General features: G+C 39.9%; 1 long non-coding RNA gene across 1 annotated transcript; it reads right to left on the bottom strand.

The window, feature by feature from the left end:
- Positions 1 to 987: 987 nt before the first annotated feature.
- On the bottom strand, positions 988 to 8292 carry LOC107983660 (uncharacterized). Its single transcript, XR_001730992.2, has 3 exons — positions 8088 to 8292; positions 7014 to 7293; positions 988 to 1250 (listed from the first exon to the last, which is right to left on the bottom strand). It is a non-coding gene; the product is annotated as an uncharacterized LOC107983660 (long non-coding RNA).
- Between the last annotated feature and the right edge of the window lie 296 nt (positions 8293 to 8588).

Below are 8588 nucleotides of genomic sequence, written 5' to 3'. Positions count from 1 at the left end.
CTTCATACTGTTTTGACTCTGTAAAAACGCTGCTTTCAAATTACTGTTGTGTCAATTGTAGATCTTTTTGGTCCCATTCAGTTAGCCCTGCACCAGAGCTTTGAGTATTCCATGCATTGGGGATGGGGAAGAATTTCTGTAATAGATTATATTTTGTGTGTTTATTTCATCCCAAAGCAACTGAGTCTCCAAGATCCATTTCAGTTTTGCCTACTGTTTTTCCTTAGGTCACATTATTTTATTTTAATTGGAGAGTTTTTCCCTAATGAGTCTTCTCTGTGCCATGGTTCCAAACATGCTTATAAAATATAAAAGGCATCCAGATGGCATGCCATAACCACATAAATAGATTTGGTGTGAACAAATAACTGGTGTTTTCAACTGTTTTGCACTTTCTGGCATTCTTACACTGGGCCCTGGCCCATGACTGGAGGAACTCGCAAGTTCACTGCGTTCTTGATTCATTGACTCATGCCTTTTCATTTTTCCCACCTCCCATTTTTATAATTACTTGGTTTTGTCTGAATTTTTTAATGTTCTTGTTTGCAACCATAGAAATGAAATAGTTTTGTTGGCAATAGGAAATAAGAAGTTATTGTGCATTCTTATGATTTATTTGATTCCCATCCTATCCCATGGGATCAGGGCAGGTACAATTTGCTAATAAGGGAAGAAGCAGTTTTTAAAATGAGAAGGCAGGGTGTATCGACAAAACTAAAGGGACAGGGAGGGGATGAAATATATGATGAGAAATTTGAAGGAGATGAACGATATAAAACAGACATACACACAAGCAACAAAGCCCTGATCCAGAATGGGGAAAAGCCTCAAGAAGTATGAGAACAATTCTTTTGGTTTTTATTTTTCCTGCAGATTAAGAAGTTTGCATTCATACTTCTTGCAATACGTCATTTCTCTCACTCATCCCCTCCCTTAAGTCCTTTCTCCTCCCTCTCATGTGTCACAAAAAGGCAAGACTTTTGAAACTGATTCTCACCAAGTTCTACTGAGTCTTTATTATTATTATTTAGGAATTATAGCCTGAGTGCCAGAATATTTTAGCAATATTACATCAATTAAACATTAAGAGCATTTTGTTTTGGTGCAAATATTCCTCTTTACTATACTTGATCTCTGTTGAATCTGTATCCTGGAAACAACAGGTGTGTTTACTGGTAGAAGTCATCTTAGCTAGCTCCATGATAATCCAGTTGGCCCTCCACATCCACAGGTGGAAGGGTGCAGAAAACCTGCAAAAGTGGGAATAAAACATGAATACTGTACAGTGGGAGTCCCCAATTCCGGGTGAGCACAAAGAATGTGCATCTGGCTGCAGTGTCACTGACCCCTCTCAAAACCCAGGGCATCTGCACATTCACATAGCAGCAGCCCCATCCACAGGAGGTGGGCAGGTGGGCAAGGATTGCCATCCCAGCCGTGCTTGCTTCCTAAAGATGGGCTGCAGTGCGAACATTCACATAGTAACACCATCCTCAGGAAGTTGGCAGAGGGAGCGAAGTACCACCACTCATGCCATGCCCTCCTCTTGAAGATGCCCTGTGAACATTCCCATGGTAGCCATTAGGCTTGTGCATTTCAGGTGAATTGCTATCCGTTTCTGCGTGCCTGATACAGTAAGCCCCCCACATCCATTTTCCAGTGCCTCCCAAAAATGGGTGCAAGGCTGAATGGGTGTTTTTGTTCTGCATCCGAAAAAAACCTGTTCTTTTTGGCCCATTGGTGATAATGGGGAACTTACGAGGCTTCCCTTTCCCCTGGGAGTCTTTTCTTTCTTCCCTTCAAGGGAGCTTAGTTGTCAGCAACGGGGATCAGGGTGATCACTCCTTCTGGCTCCTTTCCCTTTTGTAGAGGAGGAGTTTAATGCTTCTTAAAGTTGTTCTACTCTAGAGGAGAGGCAGGTGCACGCTTTCTCTTCCAGGCCAGCACCAGCAATACGCCATGCAGCTTTCCAAGGCATTTTAAGGAGGCCAGGAGAAGCAAGAGTTTAGTGGAGCTATCCTCCCTGGACTACTTTTAAAAAACCCTTTCTTGCCTGCAATCTCCTTCCTGCTTGGGGTTTTGCTTGCAGTGTTTCTACTTTCTATTCTAGAGGAGAGGTAGGCTTCTCTTTTTGTTTGCTGGGAGTACTATTATTAATAATAATTATTAATTATCTTGTAGAAGTATTTTCTGAAGGAGAGGAAGAGAAGGAGAAAAAGAAGCTAAAAGGGTGAAAGCCCCTGAATACGCGCGCGCACCCCACCCACTGTCCCTCAGGTTCCCAACTCCCAGTCAATCCCATTAAATAAAGAGAATCAGGAAAATCAAGGAAAATCAAAAAGATTCAACTGTGATGCCAAACAGAGGATGCAGAGCCGAGATTGATACCTACTTGTTTTCTTTGAGGGTGGGTTTTCGTACTGGGAGGGCCCTTACCTTACGTGCTCCCGAAGGTGTCAAAGATACTGAAGGAAAACAAATCCACACACATCTCCAGTAGCCATGCCCTCGGGAAATAGACCCTGGGGTAATTGCTCACTGCCACCATCTGCCTACCCCATGAAGCAGAACTATGTAAATAGAGGCAGCCACCTTTTAGGGAGGTGAGTCAGGTGTGAATAGTGAAACCTGCCTCCCTACCACGCACCTCCTAGAACAGGGCTGCTATGTGAATGTCCACACAACCCAATATGACTGGTGTTCTTAACAGGATAGAAGGAGTGGGAGAGAGGAGGTTGAATGATTTAAGGAGCAGGTACAAACTTATGAATAGTCAAACCTGCATCTGTAAAAACCATGAATGTACATGGTCTACTGTACAAACAGAGAGCTAAGTAGAGGTGCACTTCATTTTGGAAAATACTGAGTCAATTTAATCTGGCCTGAAAAACATAAATGAGAAATCCTTGGTAATGCCAGGAGTTCCCAGAAAACATTTCAGGATGAAAGATACATCATGTGAGTCTTCAAAATAAAATATCTTTATACAAGATCAAAATTTGTGATTTTCAAAGATTCTTTCTTATCTTGAAGGACTCATAGTGACATAAAGTAAGAAATGTGCTAAGCTAAAGGTAAAGGTTTTCCCTTGACATTACGTCTAGTCGTGTCCGACTCTGGGGGTTGGTGCTCATCTCCATTTCTAAGCCAAAGAGCCAGTGTTTTCTGTAGACACTTCCTAGGTCATGTCTCCTGCATGACTGCATGTAGCACAGTTACCGTCACACCGAAGCAGTACCTATTGATCTACTCACATTTGCATGCTTTTGAACTGCTAAGTTGGCAGAAGCTGGGATTAACAACATGATTCAAATGGGCAGCTTGAATCCCATGGATTCAAACCACCAACCTTCTGGTTGTGCTAGTATCGTAATAGTATCTAAATCATTTAACAGTCAACGTTGTTACAATAACTAGCAATGAGGGGTGGGCAATCCTGTTGGGTTATGTATACTAGTAGAACAATGGATCAACTTAATCAGAGTTGTATAGCTGATCAGATTAAGAGATTGGGCTATAATGGTGACATAGCCTCCAGTTTTATTTTCTATACAGATGCATGCTTCTAATGCAAATTGTTGGAACATCTCTGTAGTCTTTGGACATTGTCATATCAGTCAGTAAGCTGTGTTGGAGGCTCCTTCAAGACAAATTGTTTTAGTCCTGTCCCAAACCAAGCTTCAAGTCATGTCAAAGTTATTTTTAATGAAAACAACCCCCTTCTATTATCTTTTGGTTTCTGCATGTGCTTACAGTTTTAGAAAACACATTTTATAATGCGATAAGAAAATCCAGTCTAGTCAATCATTTTAAGGGGATGTGGCATCAATTGTGGTACGTCTTTCTTGGCTGCACTGCAAAACCTTAATCCTTTCTTCCCCTGATCATGATTGCTCTCCTTCTCAGCTGCCAAGAAAAAAAAACTCTTTTTCTGCCTGATGGTCCCAACCGCTTCCTTTTTTTCTTTTACATTTATAACAAGCCATTTCTCCTGATAGTGGAATTTTTCCTTTTCTTTCAGGGCAAGAACATTTAACACAACTTCCCAATTGTGCATGCTTTTGCCTAATTGTAAAAGCTAAAAAAACTTTAAAGTATACCTCCTAATTGCCTAATGCATATCATACTAAAATAATTACTGTAATTATTCAAATCTAATCCTCACCTTTTTTTGGCTAAATTACCTTGCCAAAATTAGGGTGTGCATTAGATTCGCAAAATGCGGTAATCTTAGTGCCAAGCCAAAGCAAAAAAAAAACGGAAGCTGCTTCAGGAGCACCTGGAGCTCCTATCTGAGGGATGTCATCTCTATTAATTGTTATAGCTCAATTCTATGCAATGCTGGGATTTGTAGTTTGGTGGGGCATCAGCATTCTATGGCAGAGAAGGCTCAAGACTTTGTAAAACTACAACCCCCATGATTCCATAGTATTGAATGAAGGCAATTAAAGTAAAATTGCTCTGCAGCATAGATGTACCCCAAGACTTTCCTTTTGACCCAATTATACTTTGTATTAGTTTCTTATTATGTCTTGTTGTATGTGTATCTATATATATAAAAGAGTGATGGCGTCACGGCGACCTACAAAACAACAAAACTACAGGCCCCCCAACCTCGACATTTGACAACACAACCCATCATCCACGGCTCTAGGTTGATACAACAAAAAGAAAAGAAAAATAAAGTCCTAATTAGAGAGAGAGGAATAATTGCTTTTATCCAATTGCTGCCAGTTAGAAGGCTAAGCTCCTCCAACTTGGTCTCCTAGCAACCCAATAAAAAATAATAAAAAACACTAAAAATAATTAAAAACACTAAAAAATTAATACAATAAAATACTATAATAACAGAAAATAACTAAAAATAATACAAGAAAATAATAAAATATAATAAATAAAAAGATAACTTACAATAAAATTAATTTAAAAAATACAAATAACGTCAAATAAAAATTACACAACAATTTTTAACCAATACCACCACCACTTTGCCACAGCAACGCGTGGCCGGGCACAGCTAGTTTTATGTAAATTTGTTTTTAATCCACTGTCCGCTGCTTTGAGTCCCACCCATGGGAGAAAAGCAGGATAAAAATGAATTAATAATAATAATAATAACAACAACAACAACAACAACAACAGTATCCTGGGTATGGTCTTGCAGCCTCAATCAGTGAAAGAAAAATGTATTTAGAGCACAAAAAACTATGTTTTTCATGAGCAAAAGGCTGCCATGGACAAAAGACCCACTCTCCAAAGTGAGAAGGTTTAGCAGACTTTCCTGATCTCCTATGTAGGACTTTCAGGTAGCTGACTGGGCTAGCATAATAGGAGTGTCGAGCTAAAGCCTAGATTCATGCACCTAAATCTTAATTCCAGTCTTATAAGACTAGAGTTCTCTACTTTGTGTTTTGCACTGGGTATCATTGAGGCAAAAAAAATCCTCTGTTACAAAAAACAATAATAAATCATCCATGCAAATGAGCAAACTGTCTATTAAGACACAGAATGTTTGTTTGGCTTGTTTGACTTTCTGCTCATGTAAAGGAAGGAGATTAAGCTGGCCAACACATATTTAATGCATTATAAAGTACAAACTCTATATCCATAGAACCAATACATGTGGTTTCAGTTACCCATGCTTTCATTTATTCACCTAGGGTCCCTTATGGATGTCATACCATCTTCTTGGTATCTCCACTGTTCATCCCATTTAAAATTATAGAGTTTCCTGTTTTAGAGTTTTGGGTTTCTAATCCATATAAAGCCCAGGACTGTATCCTTGTGGATATGGGAGCCAGAATTCATTTAAAACAGTCCATTTATTCAAAGTGGTAGTTCCTGAACTCATGCTAGTCCATGAGCCATCAACTGCCAGACACTAGAACGTTTCCAGAAAGGCAATGGCTGTAGCCAATGGATCCAAACAGAGTAATGGTTCCTGACATATTGGCAAAATAAAAAAAACCCAAAACAAAAAAACATTCAGTCCTCTATGTCAGATAACATATGGGGCATTTATGTAGAAGAGATCATATCATTACACTAGCTAACATTTCCAAGCCACACTCATGCAGTCAAAGTCTTTTCCTTCCCACACCTTCCTGAACTACTTACTACAAGTAACAAATAAGATCCACCCCAGCATGAGATCATTTATTTTCCAGCCCATTAAGGCAGACTCCTTCCCAATCAACTTGTGTATCAAATAAACTAAGGAATATAAAGAGAAGCCAAACAAGTATCATTATTTTGCTCAGACAGGTTTAAAGGGAACAGTAGAACTTCATGTACTCATCACAAGGGGGAAAGTATGCTAAAACTAACAGACTCCAAATGTTTTAAGGACTTACTTGTTTTCCAATTATGTGTTTTTAATCTACCAGAATTTTCCACACAGTTTTCAAAAATGTGACATGTATGCTTGTGCTCTTGTAGGTATACTTAATAAGCCCTATATATTACCCACTAGAAATTATATGCCTCTAGTAAGGCTATGCATTACAGTTGCCTTCCTGGATTCTTTGTGGCATGTACCCACTACCCAGTGCAGGCAGAGCTTGTTTAAGGATCCAAGCCTAGAAGATGTCTTTGCCTACTGTTTTCCTCAACTATACCTTTATTCTTCAGTGCCTAGTGCACCACCATAGCCTTCCTTGAAGGTCCCCCAATACTCAGGATTAGATTTGGGAAACATAAAGGGACGTATGGAAGACTGGAGGACTCCTCTATTTTTGCATGGAGTTCCCTGGATGCATCCCCTTATATACAAAAATGTACCCAACACATACAGTTCTCTCATGAACATGATATAATGTAATAACTGATCAGCTACAAGTATGGCTCTTTCTTAACACAGTCACCTTAAGTGTTGTGTGCATGGTGGGGCAACAAAGTATGAAGTCTCAGTGGCTCACCACAGATCAGCAAATATATTGATATTTCCCTAAAATTATTTTATAGAGGTCTTTTCAACCATTACCAGATCATCAGCAACACAAAGTGTTACTTACTTAGACGATCCCTCGTAGCCCAAAGATGATGACCCTCCAAGTGTAGTGTCTTGTTGGTGGATGCATAGGTGGCTGTGAAGACCTATACTTGACCCGCATGTTCTTCCGCAGTGAGGACATTGGTTTCCAGGTGGGAAGGTGGTCCCGGTCAGGGTTGGTTTGACACGCCTTCCTCTTGGCACGGTTCATCCTTTCACCTTCCATTTGTGCCTCTTCAAATTCCATAGCACTTCTGGTCACAGCTGACCTCCAAGGGCCAGGGCTTCTCAGTTCTCAGTGTCTATGCCACAGTTCTTAAGGTTAGATTTAAGCCCATCTTTAAATCTCTTTAAATCTCAAATTGTTGATATCAACAAGAATCAATAGTAAACCAAGGTAGTTCACTGCAATAACAGCAACAAAAATTCTTTTGGCACGTTTAAGGCTAACAAATTTGTTAAGTCCTAAGTTCTGGTGAAGTATGGTCTACTTTACCAGAAGCGCAAGAGTGTTATCTTGATTTGAGCGCAAGGTTGCAGAATAAAAACAGTGAGGACAGAAGGGGAACTGAAAAACAGTGCTAAAAAAATCTCCCTGCATAAATGTATAAGCACGAGGGTGTGATTTTATAGCAAATAAGGATATTTTTTACAAAGATTAGAGGTACAGGGTCTCTGATCCAGAATGAACTATAGTGGTGGACTATTTATGAGCCCAATTGTATAGTTACTGTTCAAGGATTATGGCTCTTGTAGTCCAGTAATATCTGGATAACCACAGATTCTTCTCCATTTTGCCATGAAGCATTTTTTCCTAGACAGAATAGCTTTAGAGCTGTATATGGTCCATAACCAAGCTCAGGCATCCCAAGCTAAATAAACTGGATTTATTTCCCTGTATTCAGATCTTGTTCCTGGTCATCTCAATGTTTAAGGAGAAAGGGGAATTATTAAAGACATTTAATCAGAGTACCCATTGACTTGTGTCTTAGATCTGGGTTACAAGACTTGAGAAGCTGTTCTGGGAGGATAAAACAACTCATGGGTTTCACAATATTCATAAACCTCTGGGTTTCAGAAATGCTAACAGACAAACCTGTCTTTGAAAGAATCCGGTCTACATCTCTGGCTTTGGTCTGTGGCTCCCAATATGCTTGTTATAACTCTGCCTGGATATGAAACCTGAGATTCCTGGACTTTGTGCACATGACAAACAAAGCAATGCCTGACTCATGTTTCTGATAACTGCAGACTAATGCAGCTCATCAGGTTTCTACTGAAGTACATTCATAATTCATCCCTGCTCTCAAATGTAATACGAAAAGAAAAGGACACAACTTTAGAGCAGAGAGGACTCACATTCTGGACTGGACATATGTGCATTTTTACCCTCAACAACTTCTCCCTTTTGTTGAAGCTAAAGAAATGTAAGGCATCAGAGTTCCCTGTAAAAAAGCATATTGGTTTCTTGTGGTTTGGACTGCAAATCTGGAGACTAAAGTCAACTCTGCCACTCAGCCATGGAAACCCACAGGGTGACCTTGGCTAAGTCACACACTCTCAGACTCAGAGTAAAGGCACCCCCCCCCCCCCGCCA

The sequence above is a fragment of the Anolis carolinensis genome, chromosome 1, assembly GCF_035594765.1.
Source record: "Anolis carolinensis isolate JA03-04 chromosome 1, rAnoCar3.1.pri, whole genome shotgun sequence".
Classification (NCBI taxonomy): domain Eukaryota; kingdom Metazoa; phylum Chordata; class Lepidosauria; order Squamata; family Dactyloidae; genus Anolis; species Anolis carolinensis.
This window is presented reverse-complemented; position numbering and strand designations above follow the sequence as displayed.